This window comes from Spermophilus citellus (assembly GCF_964194105.1).
Source record: "Spermophilus citellus genome assembly, chromosome: 5".
NCBI lineage: Eukaryota > Metazoa > Chordata > Mammalia > Rodentia > Sciuridae > Spermophilus > Spermophilus citellus.
In genome coordinates this window covers 145,609,679-145,624,511 of record NC_138186.1, presented here as the reverse complement: position 1 = coordinate 145,624,511, position 14,833 = coordinate 145,609,679, and the positions used below count along the sequence as shown (strand labels likewise).

Genomic DNA, 14,833 nt, shown 5'->3' with positions numbered 1-14,833 from the left:
TTTTTAAAAGTAGAAAAAAATTTAAGAAATAAAAAAAAATCTTACAAAGTTATAGTACAAAGTTCCTGCTAGTCAGTAATTTAAGTATAAATGCACTATTATCAAACACCACTCAGAACACATGACTAATAAGATTAAAACTAAAAATACATAACTATATCATATCTAAACCTACAGGAGATTCTCCTTACATCTAAGGTCACAAAAAAGACTAAAACAAAAGCATGAAAAGGCTATTACATTTAAAAGTATAAAGATGACAAAATTTATTAAATAAGAGATTATAAGAGACAAAAAATATTGTATAAAGATGAAAGCGGCCCTTCTCTGAAATAAAACAGTAACAAATACATGTGAAACTCAAATCATACTTCCCAAATATAGATGGCAAACACTAGAGAATTCAACACCATAAAAAGCAACACAGTAATAGTAGAGGACAGCAACCCCCAATTAATGCAAAGGAAGAGAAAAGCATTGGGAATAGATACTCAGGTATTAGAAAACTTCAAAAATAATTATGAACAAACTAGATTTAGAGATTCATTCTTCTCAATAGTTCATGGAATGTTATCTCCAATAGACTTGGTAAAAAAAATCACAAATGTTAATAATTATCAAAATATTGAAATTGCTTTGTAACATAATGTAGTTAGTTGGAAATCAAAAGTGGAAGTAATATCCAATAATTCACCAATGGTTGAAAGCCAGATTCAGCAACTAGGAAGACCATGTCTCAAACAAAATCAAGGGCTGGGGATGTGACTAAGTGGATAAGTATCCCTGGATTCAATCCTGGTACAAAAAAAAAAAGTGCCTTTACCTCCCAAAGACTTCTAAAGAAAGTCCATGTATTACCTATCAGATATTCAATATAACTTTTTGGAGAAACAAAATGTTATTTTAAAAATTTTTTGAAGTATCCAGGGTACATAAACAACTAAATCATATTCAAAATAAAATAAATGCTTTCTGATATAAAAATAATAAAAGGTTGGGCTGGGGTTGTGGCTCAGTGGTAGAGCTCTTGCCTAGCACATACAAGCCTGGGTTCTATCCTCAGCACCACGTAAATAAATAAATAAATAAATAAATAAATAAATAAATAAATGGTACAATATCCAATAGTTTTATGTTAAAATGAAGTTAGACAAATTGACATATGTAACAAAACTGACAGTGTAGCAATTGGCCCTTGATTTGATGGTTAAATCAAGACATATTTACACATCAATGCTCATTACAACATAATTCTATAGAGCCAAATATGTAACACAAATGAAATATCCTTTCCTATGAGTAGATGAAGGAAATTTGAAGTAAACTATGAAATGTTTTTCAACTTTACACATAAGAAATGTTATAACACCTATAATGATTAACCTTTAGGATATTATGTGAACTGAAAGAAGTCATTAACAAATAGACAAATACCATGTGATTCTACTTATGAGATATCTAAAATAATCAAACATACAGGCCAGAATAAATGGTATTTGGGATGGAAGGGTGAGAGACAAATTCTTTGTCTGAGAATTGAATTTCACTTTTGTTTGATATAAACTTTCCAGAAATATGTTAACAAATAATTTGAAACAACACTACTGAACAGTATATTTAAAATATGTAAGACAGTAAGTTTAAGTGAAAGTAAGTAAATGGTTTTGATCACAATTAAAATTTGAAAAAAAAACATAAAAGATAAACAGAATTGTAAAATTCTTGGTAAGCTACCTTTAAAATGCTAAAGTCTTGGGGCTGGGGTTATAGCTCAGTGGTTGCGCACTTGTCTGACATGTGTGAGGCACTGGGTTCGATCCTCAGCACCACATAAAAATAAATAAATACAGGTATTGTGTCCATCAATAACTAAAAAAAAATTAAAAATTAAATAAAATAAAATGCTAAAGTCTTGCTCCTAGACAAGAGAACAGATTCACCTACATATAGATGATGAATATGCTAATAATTCTAGCTACTTGGAAGGCTATGGCAGGGAAATGCAAATATAAAATGACTTAGCAAGGCCTGGGGTTGTGGCTCAGTGGTAGAGAACTTGCCTAGCACATGCAAGGCCTTGGGTTCGATCCTCAGCACCACATATAAATAAATAAAATAAAGGTATTGTGTCCAACTACAACTAAAAACTAAATATTAAAAAAAATGACTTAGCAAAAACCTGATTCAAAATAAAAGTAGAATTGTGGCTGGGGATGTAGCTCAGTATTAGAGCACTTCTGAGTTTAATTCCCAGAAAAAAAAAATTTGTATATGTATGTATGTGTGTGTGTGTGTGTATATATATATATATATATATATATATATATATATATATATTTCATATAATATTAAATATTCATATAATTCATCTAAATTTTATTATATAAATATACATAAATATATTATAAAATTAATTACAAAATACTATAATTAATATATAAAAACACATATCAATTATATAAACACACATAAAATTTAGATGAATTATATGAATAATCACCTAAGCAGAGTAAACAATAAGATACTAAAGCTGGCAATACAACTCAGTTGGTTGCACAAGACCCTGGGTTCAATCCTCAGTGGCATAAAAGAAAAAAAAGAGACTATACACAAGTCATAAACAAAACTGGGGTAATATTTATACAAGCATGTAAAAGCATATGTAATTAAATTGAAAATTAAATGGTTCATACATATTTTAATTTTGACTAATATTGTCCTAAAATGTGAAGTCATAAAAATTTTTATCCAAATATAACTTATATGTGTAAAATGAAAACAATATTCACTGATGTGAGAAAATCTATGGCACAATACTGAAACTACTCTAAACAGTGAAACTCAGAAAGAGACACAAAAATGAGAGAAAATTTAACTCAAAAAATTTTGAATGACTCTTATTACTTTAAGAATCCTTATTTAAACCACAATTTTCAGCTGTAATTATACAGCCACTAAGAGCAGGCACTGTGACTGATTCATATGCATTATATGGCAGAAAAATTTCACAGAAAATCCAGGATAAGCTTTCATACAAAGCTTTGATGAGAAAATTTGAAGGAATAAATATTTAAATCAGAGAACCTGTTCTTTGATTTTAATACATTGAAGTTGTTTAAGCTAGAGGTAGGCACAAATGTGTGCATATTTTCAAGATCGATAAATGTCTGTCAACTTATGCACATTCCCACAGGCACTGGGGAGAAGTTTGTTAATTTGAAAGTAGACAGATGACTGGAGAAAAAGAAAGAGCTTATAGAATTAGAAAGCATGATAAACAGGACAAGCTATGCTCTTCAATGATTGCAAGAGAAATAAACTTAGGTTTGAAAAAATCATTTCTATTGATTTATAGCCTCTCAATTAACATTTAAAAATGTGACTTCATCTTTGACATTTAGATCTCTTCTATGTGTCCTTTGCTTCATTGATTTCTACCCACTTTGATATGACTACTGTAGCTTTTCTCTTTAAATTCCAAGGTTATTTCTTTTGGGACAGAAAGATGACTAAGGATGACTCAGATTCAGCAAGATGTGTTTATTGGAAAATGGAATATGACTCATTGTGGTATTGTCATTGTAACTACTGTTGTTTCTTAATGCTGTCCTCATTAGAAAAAATATATATCATAGAAGATTCTAGACAATTATTATTCCAAATGCTTTTTTCCCCCCTGGCAGAATCATTCAAATACTTCAGAAATATTTTCAGTCTTCTGATTGTGAGCACTATTTTGAACTATCAAAAGTAAAAAGAATAATAAAAAAGATAGGTTAAATATAAAAATAAATACCTTTAACATTTTCTTTTCTACTCAAAAAAAAAGCCCAATCTTCATCCTAAAAACAAGAATCTATAACATTTTCATGCAGAACAGAAGCTTCCAAGAAATATTCTACAAAGGAAGAAAAGTAAATATTGACAATGAATTAGTAATTCTAAAGGAAATTTATGCTCACCCAAAAATACCAGGTTTCTATAGATCTCTAACATCACATCTCTATATAAAGTCTTCTGAGCAGGATCCAGGCATTCCCATTCCTCTTCAGAGAAATCAATGAACACATCCCTGAATGTCAAGGTTTCCTGAAATAAAAATGAGTAAATAAATATCACATCAACCATATGATCACTGACACAGTTTTTAACTTGACACAGATTGTAATGAGAGTTAGAATTGGCTTTCACATAGGGGAGTGAACTCAATCATTCAATATGACATTTTTTTTTAAAGAGGTTTATTTTTTTTTCAAAGAGAGAGTGAGAGAGGAGAGAGAGAGAGAGAATTTTTAATATTTATTTTTTAGTTCTCGGCGGACACAACATCTTTGTTGGTATGTGGTGCTGAGGATCGAACTCGGGCCGCACGCATGCCAGGCGAGCGCGCTACCGCCTGAGCCACATCCCCAGCCCAATATGACATTTTTTAACATAGTAATGTTCTCTAACATATTATCTAAGTTTGAAGAAAGAGAATGTACTCAAGAGAGAGAATGACATAAGTCCAAAATAAGCAAACAACAACAATAAAAATCAGTGTACATACTACACTTTTATGAAATAAAATGTAAAATTAAGAAAAAAACAGAATATATATTTTAATTGCTATATTTATGTTTTTTAAGAGAAATTATGTATACTTTTCAGATAAGAATCTTACAGTGAGTTAGAAGAGTGATTCTCAATTTTAATGTGTGCAACCGTGTATTGGAGAATTTACTAAAGGACAGACAGTGATTCTGTATTTCTAAGATGTGGTTTGGGTTTGAGTAAGTAGCAAGCTCTCTAGTGATGCAAATGCCAATGGTCCAAAGGAAGCTGATGAATAGTAATGAGGTGGAACACTAAAGGAAAAATTCTCTGATGAATTTGCATTCAAATATTTAAGGCTTATATACATTTTATTATATGGAAAATTGCAATAAGAATTTTCTCTCCCTTTAAAATATAGATATCTCTCTAAGAGTTTTTGGTATCTTAATGCATAAATCTCAAAATAATCTATGAAGGCAGTAATAGTTTTTATCTTTTAGGACATTTTGTCAAATCTCCAGTATATGGTAGCACCTGGGTTTTGCCCAAGTTTATCTGAACTATTAGTCATTAAACAAAAAAAGACTATAAAGGTCAAAATAAACTATGGAATTAAAAGAAATTTCAGAGTAGGATGGTCAGTTATTTTAACTGAGAAGGGAAATGGATACATATTAAGAAGGCAGCAAAATCAAGAAGAATGAAATTATTCATTTGCAGGTAAATGGATGGAAGTAGAGAATACCAGGCTAAGTGAAATAAGCCAATCCCCCAAAACCAAAAGCCAAGTATTTTCTCTGATAAGTAGGGGCGGGGTGGAGGGAAGAATGAAGGAACTTTGGATTGTGCAGAGGGGAGTCAGGGGAGGTGTGGGGCTGTAGGGAGCAGAAGGATGATAGAATGAGACAGACATGACTACCCTATATACACCTGTACGATTACACTACTGGTGTTCCTCTACACCATGTACAGCCAGAGGAATGAGAAGTCATACTTCTTTGTGTACAATGTGTCAAAATACATTCTACTGTCATGTATAGCTAATTAGAACTAATGAAAAAAAAGCAGCAAAATCAAGTGATATTTATATTTTAGCACACACATTAAAAATGGCAGCTTTCATATATTAAAATTTTTTCATGTAAATAAAAAATAAATTTAATTGTATCAAAGTTATAAATAAATTTAGGGTTGATGCTTTGCTTTTTATCACATGACTGAAATACATGCAACGAAGAATAGAAAGAAAAGAGAGTTTCTGAGACTTGTATTTTCTGATCCCTGGATCACCCTCAGATTTGCTCCACCAACAAATCATCAAGCAAGATTGTGGTCAGGTTTGGTTTCCTAGACAATAAACTGCCTTCTTGTACACTTTTTTTTTTATAATTAAGCAAATATTTTGGTCTACTTCTGTTTTTTTTTTGTTTTGTTTTAAAAAGAACTATTTGGAAAAGAAAAGTTGTTGTTACCACTAAGGAAACAGGAGTGCATAATAAAAGCAAGAGAACATGAAGGTTCATTAATATTAATATTAATATTAATTAATATTAATATTCCATTTCTTAATATAAACAGTAGTTATATGGTATGTTTCCTTTGTAATAATTTATTGATATGTATAGTTTTGATGCTGGTCCAGTATTTGTCTTGATTAATAAAATCAAATTCATTAAATAAAATGTGGTGGGGAAGAGCAGAAATTAGAGACCTCAAAAGGGAACTAGAAAATACTTTGGGGTAATGGATATATTAATTCTGTAGATCACTGGGCTGTTTTTATGGATGTGTTCATGTTAAAAGATAAAAGTGTACACCTTAAATATGTATAGATGATTATACCAATAAACCTGAAAAATGTGTTATGTGTTTACATTAAGGTTAAAAAGAAATCACACACTATAAAATGATAAATTTAAAATGAAACTGAGAATTCGTTAGCTAACTATCAGTTTTGATATTTTAAAAAAGGCAATTTTTGTGGGGTAGGTACCCATAATTAAACTTAGGGGAACTCGACCACTGAGGTACATCCCCAGCCCTATTTTGTATTTTATTTAGAGACAGGATCTCACTGATTTGCTTAGCACCTCGCTTTTGCTGAGGCTAGCTTTGAACTCACAATCCTCCTGCCTCAGCCTCTCAAGCCACTGGGATTATAGGCATGTGCCATGGTACCTGGCAGAAAAAGCAATTTTTATTAAAAAAAAAAGAGTAAAGAAAAATGCTAAGCAAATGAGCAAAATTTAAAGATATTAATAATGAACATACCATAGAAAATGTCAGTAAGTCAGATGTTGCATTTAGAACACAAATAAAATGAAAGAGTTTTGGTAAATTTCACAAGTAAAAACTGCATATTATTTATATATTATATAGTTGTAACATTTATGCTTATATATAATGATGCCTCACTTAATGATGGGGATACATTCTGGACAATGAATCATAAGGTGATTCTGTCATTTTGCAAATGATACAGGGTACTGACACAGTCCAACTTGGTATAGACCATTACATACCTAAGTTATATTGTAGACATCAGTGTATATGAATTTCCATTGATAAACACATTATGCCACATATGAATATAGGATACAACATTATAGCAATCAGTATGACCTCATAATGAGATGGATAATTAGCCCTGTGGAACTAAAGAAAGAATCCTTAAGAAGACACTGGCAATTTAGACCATAATAAAAGATAGAAACTGTACTACAGTAAAGGACAAAAATGACATCCTTTCCAAAGAAAGCTGATGGGATAATGGGGTATCTGTGTGACAAAATGCCATTGTATCCTTTTCTAATATGACTTAAGAAATCACTTTCACTAGTAATAAATATTTTAATATAAAAGAAAAATATAAAATATACCAAAATTATTATAAGACAGGGATTTATACAGTTGATATAGTGGTGTTTGACTGTAATACCAGGTAGTTAGAAGGAAAAGATAGAAGAATTGCAAGATCAAGGTCAGCCTGAGCAACTTAGTGAGATGCTTACTCAAAATAAACTTTAGAAAGGACTGTGAATGTGGTTGAGCACTATGACACACCTGCCTTCAATATCCAAAATAAAAAAATAATAACAATGAAAATACAGAAAGAAAGACAGTTATTTATTTCCAAAGTTAAAGAAAATAATATCTTTTGATTCCCAAACTGGAAAATATTAAAATAAAATGTGAACTTATGATATAATACCATTAAAGGGTAAAAACTGAAGTGAAAGACTGGGAGAAACTAATCACTTCACATATAACAAAACACTTTTAAAAGAAAGAAAGGAGCTGGGCATGATGGTGCACACCTGTAATCTCAGTGGCTAGGGAGGCTGGGACAGGAGGATTATGAGTTCAAAGCTAGCCTCAACGAAACTGAGGTACTAAGCAACTCAGTGAGACCCTATCTCTAAATAAAATACAAAACAGGGTGTGATGTGGCTCAGTGGTTGAGTGCCCCTAAGTTCAATCCCTGGTACCAAAAAAAAAAAAGAAGAAGAAGAAGAAGACAACACAGCAAGAGAGTTGAAGAGCCATTTGAGAAACATAATGTTTCAATAATCATGTTCAATAATCATAAAATAGCTCAATATCTTTAGAAATCAGAAAAAAGACAAAATAAAATCACATCTCTGAGACAGTATCAGTAAAAATATTGAGCAAAAAACCTTACGAACTAAAGAAGGAGTAAAAGTTGTTATTTCTTAAAGAAACTGGCTATTAAAAATACATGATCAGGGGCTGGGGTTGTGGCTCAGCAGTAGAGCACTTGCCTAGCATGTGCAGGGGCCCTGGGTTCAATCCTCAGCACCACATAAAAATAAATAAATAAATAAAGGTATTGTGTTCCACTACAACTAAAAAAAAAATATTAAAAGAAAATATATGATCATTACCCAGCAGAAACATATGCTTATAAAAATTACTGTACATATGAACCATGATAACATTGAAGGATACAGCTGCATTGGTCCAAGCACATGAAACCCAGGGCATGGAGAAGGAGCAATGGATACTGGGGAAGAGATACATAGTAAAAGGGGGAAAATGGTTTCCAGGATCTATTTTTATCAAAGTGTTATCCACCTTGACAAATATTGTGAAACTCTGCATAGCTTTATGTAGATGTCTTATACATATGATATATTACACGTAATATTTTACAGGCATACATGTTAAGAAAGAAATATATACAATTTGAGAAAATAAAAAATATACATAAGGACTTAAAAGACTCAATTATACACACCATTTAATGTACATGATGAAACTCATCACTATCATGTAAAAGAGACACAGAAGTTACTTTGCAATAATAAGGAATCATAATTCAAAAAAAAATCCATAGGGGAATATATATGCATGTAAAAATTTTATGCATTTTTAATAGCAATTGAAAGGCCTACATAAATATAAACATATCAAGAATCGCATTACATGTGGATGGATGATGTGGCGAACTCTAAAGGAATATGTCTGACTTTGGGAGCACAGTTCACTGGTATAATGTGTTTATATATTATGGAAGGCATTGAAATCAAATTCCAGCACAACAGTAAAAGGTATATCTTATGGGAGTGCGATGTTGGGAATATAGAAGAATAGGAGGGTCTGCTACTAAATGATTAAGAAGAGCTGGGGTAGGCTTGGGTCTTAGTCCAGCCTTAGGCAATATGCCTTATAATTGGAACAGAATCACCACAGCCAGTGTCATCCTGAGAAGAGGAAGAGATATAACACCACATATATAACACCCTAAACTCTAAATTTTCCAGTGGTTTATATCTTAACTTAGCTAATATTAAAAAGGATCTACACATTCATAAGTACTAAGAACACAGAAAAAGTGATGGTTTTCTATGTTCATGTAAGTGCGACTGTGGGCTTCAATCCCTGGGATCAGGAGCGAAAAGTTAAATCTCGAAGGACTAGGCTTCTGCCTAGAAGAGATTTGCTAGGGTAATCTGACAACTAATGTTGCTGACAGTTGAGCTACTCTCTAGCCTGCATCAGAGTTAAAATGAGAAAAATACATTGTACCAATTGGAGTCTTTATGAGTGTTTAGCACTTAATGAGCTCCAATCTCTAGCTTGTTCCTGTAAAAATTTCAGAACTGCCAATATTTTTCTGGAAGGAAAGTTTTCCCTTGCCAAGTGTCTCAAGGTACTGGGTTCAAACCTTAGCATCACAAGGAAAGGCAAATGTTAAATGGGCATGATGTTAAAAATAAAGCAGAATATTAAAATTCCAGACATTCCCTCCATCTATAAATATAGTTAATAAAAAGCTACTCATTAAGTCTCTCAATGCATTTATGACTGTCAAGCCACTTTGACAGTTGTAAATGCATTGAGAGACTTAGATACTTTGAACAATTTAGAAAATAATCTATCTTCAATGAGTAAGAAAAGCTGGGGTACACTTGGGCATTCACCCTGTCTTGAGCAAAGTACCATGTTTGGGACCAAATCCCCAACAGCCTGCATCAACCTCAGTAAACAGAAATGGGGGAGAAGTGATACAAAAGTCTCTGAACCACTGAAAATGTTGTGATTTGTATGGCCTTGAGAGTCTTTCCAAGTGCTTCAATAGCTGGGATCAAGGCAGACAAACAGCCAAATCTCAAAGGTGTCAGTTTATCTCTAAAAGACATTTGCCAGCATATTTTGCCAACTGCTGTTGCTGGCAGATTAGCTTCTCTCTAGCTTGCATTGTGGGTTTAACAGGGGAAAATACAGTAAACCACTAATAGCCTAAGCAAACAATGCTGGGCTCTGCTTCATCACTACTTGCCCCTGTAATAACTCCAGGACTACCAAACTGCTTTTAGAAGGAGTTTGTTCATGCACCAAATGTCTCAACTTTAACATTGTTTTGTTCAAGTTACTATATTCTGAAGTTCCCAATTCTGGAAGCAAAGGTGACGGAGCATGTGCAAATCTTCACAGGTTGCAAACAAATGAATTTACATTGTTTTGCCAGCAATTTTGTGGACTATGATCCCCACCAGTAGTACAAAAAAGGGTTAGAAACCACAGAGCCCTGTTTATTCCCAGAAAAGCTTTACAAAACACTTCTCCACTGGCTACTTGACATAAATTTGCATCAGGGATTTAATGCACCAGTCAAATAGATTTCCTACAGCTTGGGCAGTGCTGTTAGAATATCTATTATAAAAATCTGAAAGAGCCAGGTGAGGTGGTGCATGTCTGTAATCCCAGTGGCTTGGGAGGCTGAGGCAGGAGAGGCATGAGTTTAAAGCCAGCTGCATCAACTTAGTGAGACTCTAAGCAACTTAGCAAGACCCTGTCTCAAAATAAAACATAGAAAGGGCTATGAATGTGACTCAGTAATTAAGTACCCCTGGGTTCAATTCCTAGTACCAAACCAAACCAAAATCTGAAAGATAATAGCTACTCAAGAACCTATGAGTATATACAAATGTTGGTGACAAATTTAATAAACATGTTTTTTAAAACATATTAAGGTTGTTCAAAAGCTCAAGATAAAAACAAGCTCCTACAAAGCACAGCTTCTCTCATGCAAGAACATAACCCATGGAGTTGGGTTTCCCCCTGATGGTTATCCCAGTCTTCACCACAAAATCTGGGGAGATGCTGAGCTACTAGAACATTGAAGCCCACGTAGGGCTTCAGAAAGGGGCTGAAAAGTACCATCCAATAATGGAACAGGACACCCAGGATCTCAAATGTTGACCTGAGTCCACTAGACTGCTCAGAGGGGCCTAAGAGCTTAGCTGCCACAGAGAAGCCCTCAGGCTGTCAGATTCTGGATAGGACCACCAGGAATCCCCAGCCACAATTTCCACTTCCTGTCATTGCCAGTTGGGCTGGCTTCAAACTGCCTCCCTGCCCCGTCTCAAAATGCCAATGAATGAACACTCACCATTTCCTGGCTTTCAGGTTGCTCACTTGTGTAGCACAGAAACCTGGGTCTCCTGAGCATAGAGGAGGGTGTCTAGAAAAGAATTGAAAGAATGGAAGGATCCAGACACAAAGACTTAATCAGAATATGGAAGCCCGCCCCCACTTCAATAGGCTGTGGATGAATTGGAGAGTCTTCACTCAAGTGCCAGATTGGACAGGGCTTCAGGCCCCACTGAGCCTAGTTAGCTTAACTTCTGAGGGACAGTAGATTGCATCCAACTGGAGGGGACACAAATAGGCAGTCGATATGGTAATAAATGATTGGGTCAGAAAGATGGAGGCTGATTCAGGAGGAAATGAAATGCCAAAACCTCCAGAGCACTTTTCCCTCCTCTACCTGTTGCCAAGGTGGCCTTCCACCAGGGAATTGTTCCTCTCTGCAGGTAGTTATTGAAGTTGTTAATTAATGCCTCTGGGACCACTAGCTTCCTGTCTGGATCTTTCCACCTTTGGCCCACTTTCTGGTCTTTGGTCTTAGTAAGCAGGATGCTGGGAGAAGAGGCCATGAGAACAAAAAGGGCAGGACACCACCACTTCCTCTGACACCCAGTTCTGGGACCCCTCCTCTGCAGAGAAGTCTATCTCTGTTCTATACTTTAAATAAAACTTGCTTTCCACACTTACCTTGGTTTCTGGGATGTTCAATTCTCACATCTGGGAAAACGGATCTTGGCCCTGATAGATTCTTATCATGGGTATCACAACCCAGGACTGAATGAAATTGGAATGACAAGTTCTTGGCTGATCCTTTTTTTGTTGTTGCAGATTAGGAAGTGGAGGTATGGATACTCTACTACTGAACCCCTAGACAGATAGAGAGAGAGATGGAGAATAAGTCCAAGGACATTTTCCCTAAGTTTCTTTCATTTAAAATCCCAGGCCTTAGTCACTGTGAAGGAACACAAAAGGAACTGGCACCTGACACCCCACCAGCACACCCTAATGGGTCAGCTGACCCCAATACAGTAAGCTCCAAGAAATGCCCTATTCACATTCCTGAACCACCCTAATGAATAAGCGGGACCCCAATACACTCCAGGAATTGACCTCTTGTCCCACCCTAAAGGAAGCATCTATAACTCAGACACTGGCTTTAGACCATCCCCATTTTCTGCCCCCCCAAATGAGCCATGCCAAGGTTCCACCAATTGACTCCGCCTCTGAATACCTAAAAAAGAAAAGTCTGCTGATCCAGGGTTTGTTTCCCATCTCCCATCTTCGTCCTATGTGCATCATTTGTGCTAACACACACACACACACACACACACTTTAAATTTTGGACAGAGTCTCAAATTCTCCTGTGATGGCTTCTCAAGTAACTGATATTACAAGCATGCACCACTGCCCCTGGAATTCTTTTTTCTTTTGAGTTGCTGTGAATTGCACACAGTGCCTGGGATGGAGTTATTTTAAGGCAGTTTCCTCCCAATAGTGGGATGTAGCCCAGACAGTGGCGCATTTACATAGTTCACTGGATATAAGGTCATACCAATTTGAGAATACATATTTGTATATATTATTCATGAATGGAAATGAAATGATGACAATTTAAATTTTTATTTAATTTTTCTGCTCTCTGATCTTATAAGAAAGCAGTTTGAGCTTTGAACATGTCAGCAATTCCCTGAGGTCAAAGATACACCCCCCCCCCCCCCCACACACACACACAATGTAAGACAAAAGTGTAATTCTATATTTTCTAGTATTCACATTAAAAATTAAAAAGAACAGCTGAAATCAATTGTAATAATTTAAACCCCTATATCCAGAATATTTTGATTGCTCAAGTCAAAGGAGAGGCTCCCCCCACTAATGCAGTGGCTCACAGAACGCGCAAAGTCTCTTGCAGGCTGCTGCTCAAACCCGAGGTCTCGGTCTCGCTGGCCTCGCCCCCAGCCGACTTCCTCCCGCCGCCTCAGGATTCTGCAGTGGCTCTGGCCAGGTTGGGCGCGTCCCTCGTAGCAAGGTCGCCAACTCTGCTCCAGGGGCTAGCCCCACCAGTGCAGGGCTACTGGGGCAGCGGTGCTGGTGCCGCGGAGCTCAGGCCTCCAGTGAGGACCGGAAATGCAGTTTAAGGTGACATTTTTCCGCCTGGCCCCACCCACTGCCTCAGCCCCTCGCAGACCCCGCCTCTCTCCCGCGCTCCCGCCCTGGCCACTCCTTCCTTCCTCCCGGCTGCACGCGCAGCAAAGCAGGCCCCTGAGCAGATAGTGCCCAGAGGGTCCCGGTGCTGCTCGAAGTTCTCTGTGTAGACGCTGTAGATTGGCTGCGTGGTTGCCCATAGCCAGAGGTCAGCGTGTGGCACGATTGCCCGGGTCCTGCCTGACGTCTGCCCTCGGGCTGCGTGGACGTGGACGCGTCCCTTTTCACGGTATCCTCCTCCAGTCCTGGGTGGTGTCCCCTTCCACACAGGGCAGATCTTCCCCACATCTCACTCTCTTTGGCCCCGCAGGGAGCACAGCAGATATCCATCCTGAGAGGAGCGTTCTCACCCATCCTGGGCTCTGTCCTCCTTGGTTAGTTGTCGGCTTCGCAGATCATCCATCCCTCTGCAGTCTCCCCTTGCATTTTGGGGTGGCGACCTTGACTGATCCCATGTTTCACTCCAGGGGAAAATATGTTCCTCCCAAAGTGGGCTTCTCTCTCCATCCTCTTCCCTGGGAGTGCGTGGGGAAAAAAAAAAAAGATGGGGAGAAACTGAGAGAAACTGGATAAAGAGAAAAGAGAAAGACCCTTACACACACTGGAAAGTGGAGGACGGTGAGGGATTTGTGATAGCAAGCGTGAAAAAAGAAGACAGAAAGTTGCAGGTGAGAGAAAAGCAAATAGAAAAATGGAGAATCTCTGTCTCCAGAAAGATGAAGGAGAGCAGCACAAGGAAAAGAACAGTGAGGGGGAAGGACTTCAGGCAGTGCTGGGAGAGAAGGAAGGTTCTTCCTCTAGGACAGAACAAGGACAGACCCCAGGGAGGAGCACTTAAGAGAGAAAACCTAGGGCAGTAGGGGTCCTGAGCATGGGGACAGATGACTGCAACAGTCAGGGCACAGGGAAAATATGGATGGGCGAAGAAAGAGTCAGAAATATGTGAAGACTTTGGACAGTGGAAAGACCAGGGTAAAAGACTGACAAGATGAGAAACAAGTTTCAAAATGGGGAAGAACCAGTGGAAGGATAAAGAAAATGGGCTATGTATACACAATGGGAGAGTACTCAACTATAAAGAAGAATGAAATTTTGGCATTTGCTGGTAAATGGATGGAACTGGAGAATATCACACTAAGTGAAATAAGAGAGTCCTGAAACACCAAAGGTCGAATGTTCTTTCTGAAATGTGGCTGCT

At 36.6% G+C, this 14,833-nt stretch overlaps 1 long non-coding RNA gene across 1 annotated transcript; it reads right to left on the bottom strand.

The window, feature by feature from the left end:
- Positions 1–4,021: 4,021 nt before the first annotated feature.
- On the bottom strand, positions 4,022–13,546 carry LOC308650537. The gene is made up of 4 exons (XR_014022339.1): positions 13,320–13,546; positions 12,118–12,297; positions 11,453–11,524; positions 4,022–4,089 (listed from the first exon to the last, which is right to left on the bottom strand). It is a non-coding gene; the product is annotated as an uncharacterized lncRNA (long non-coding RNA).
- Positions 13,547–14,833: the final 1,287 nt, after the last annotated feature.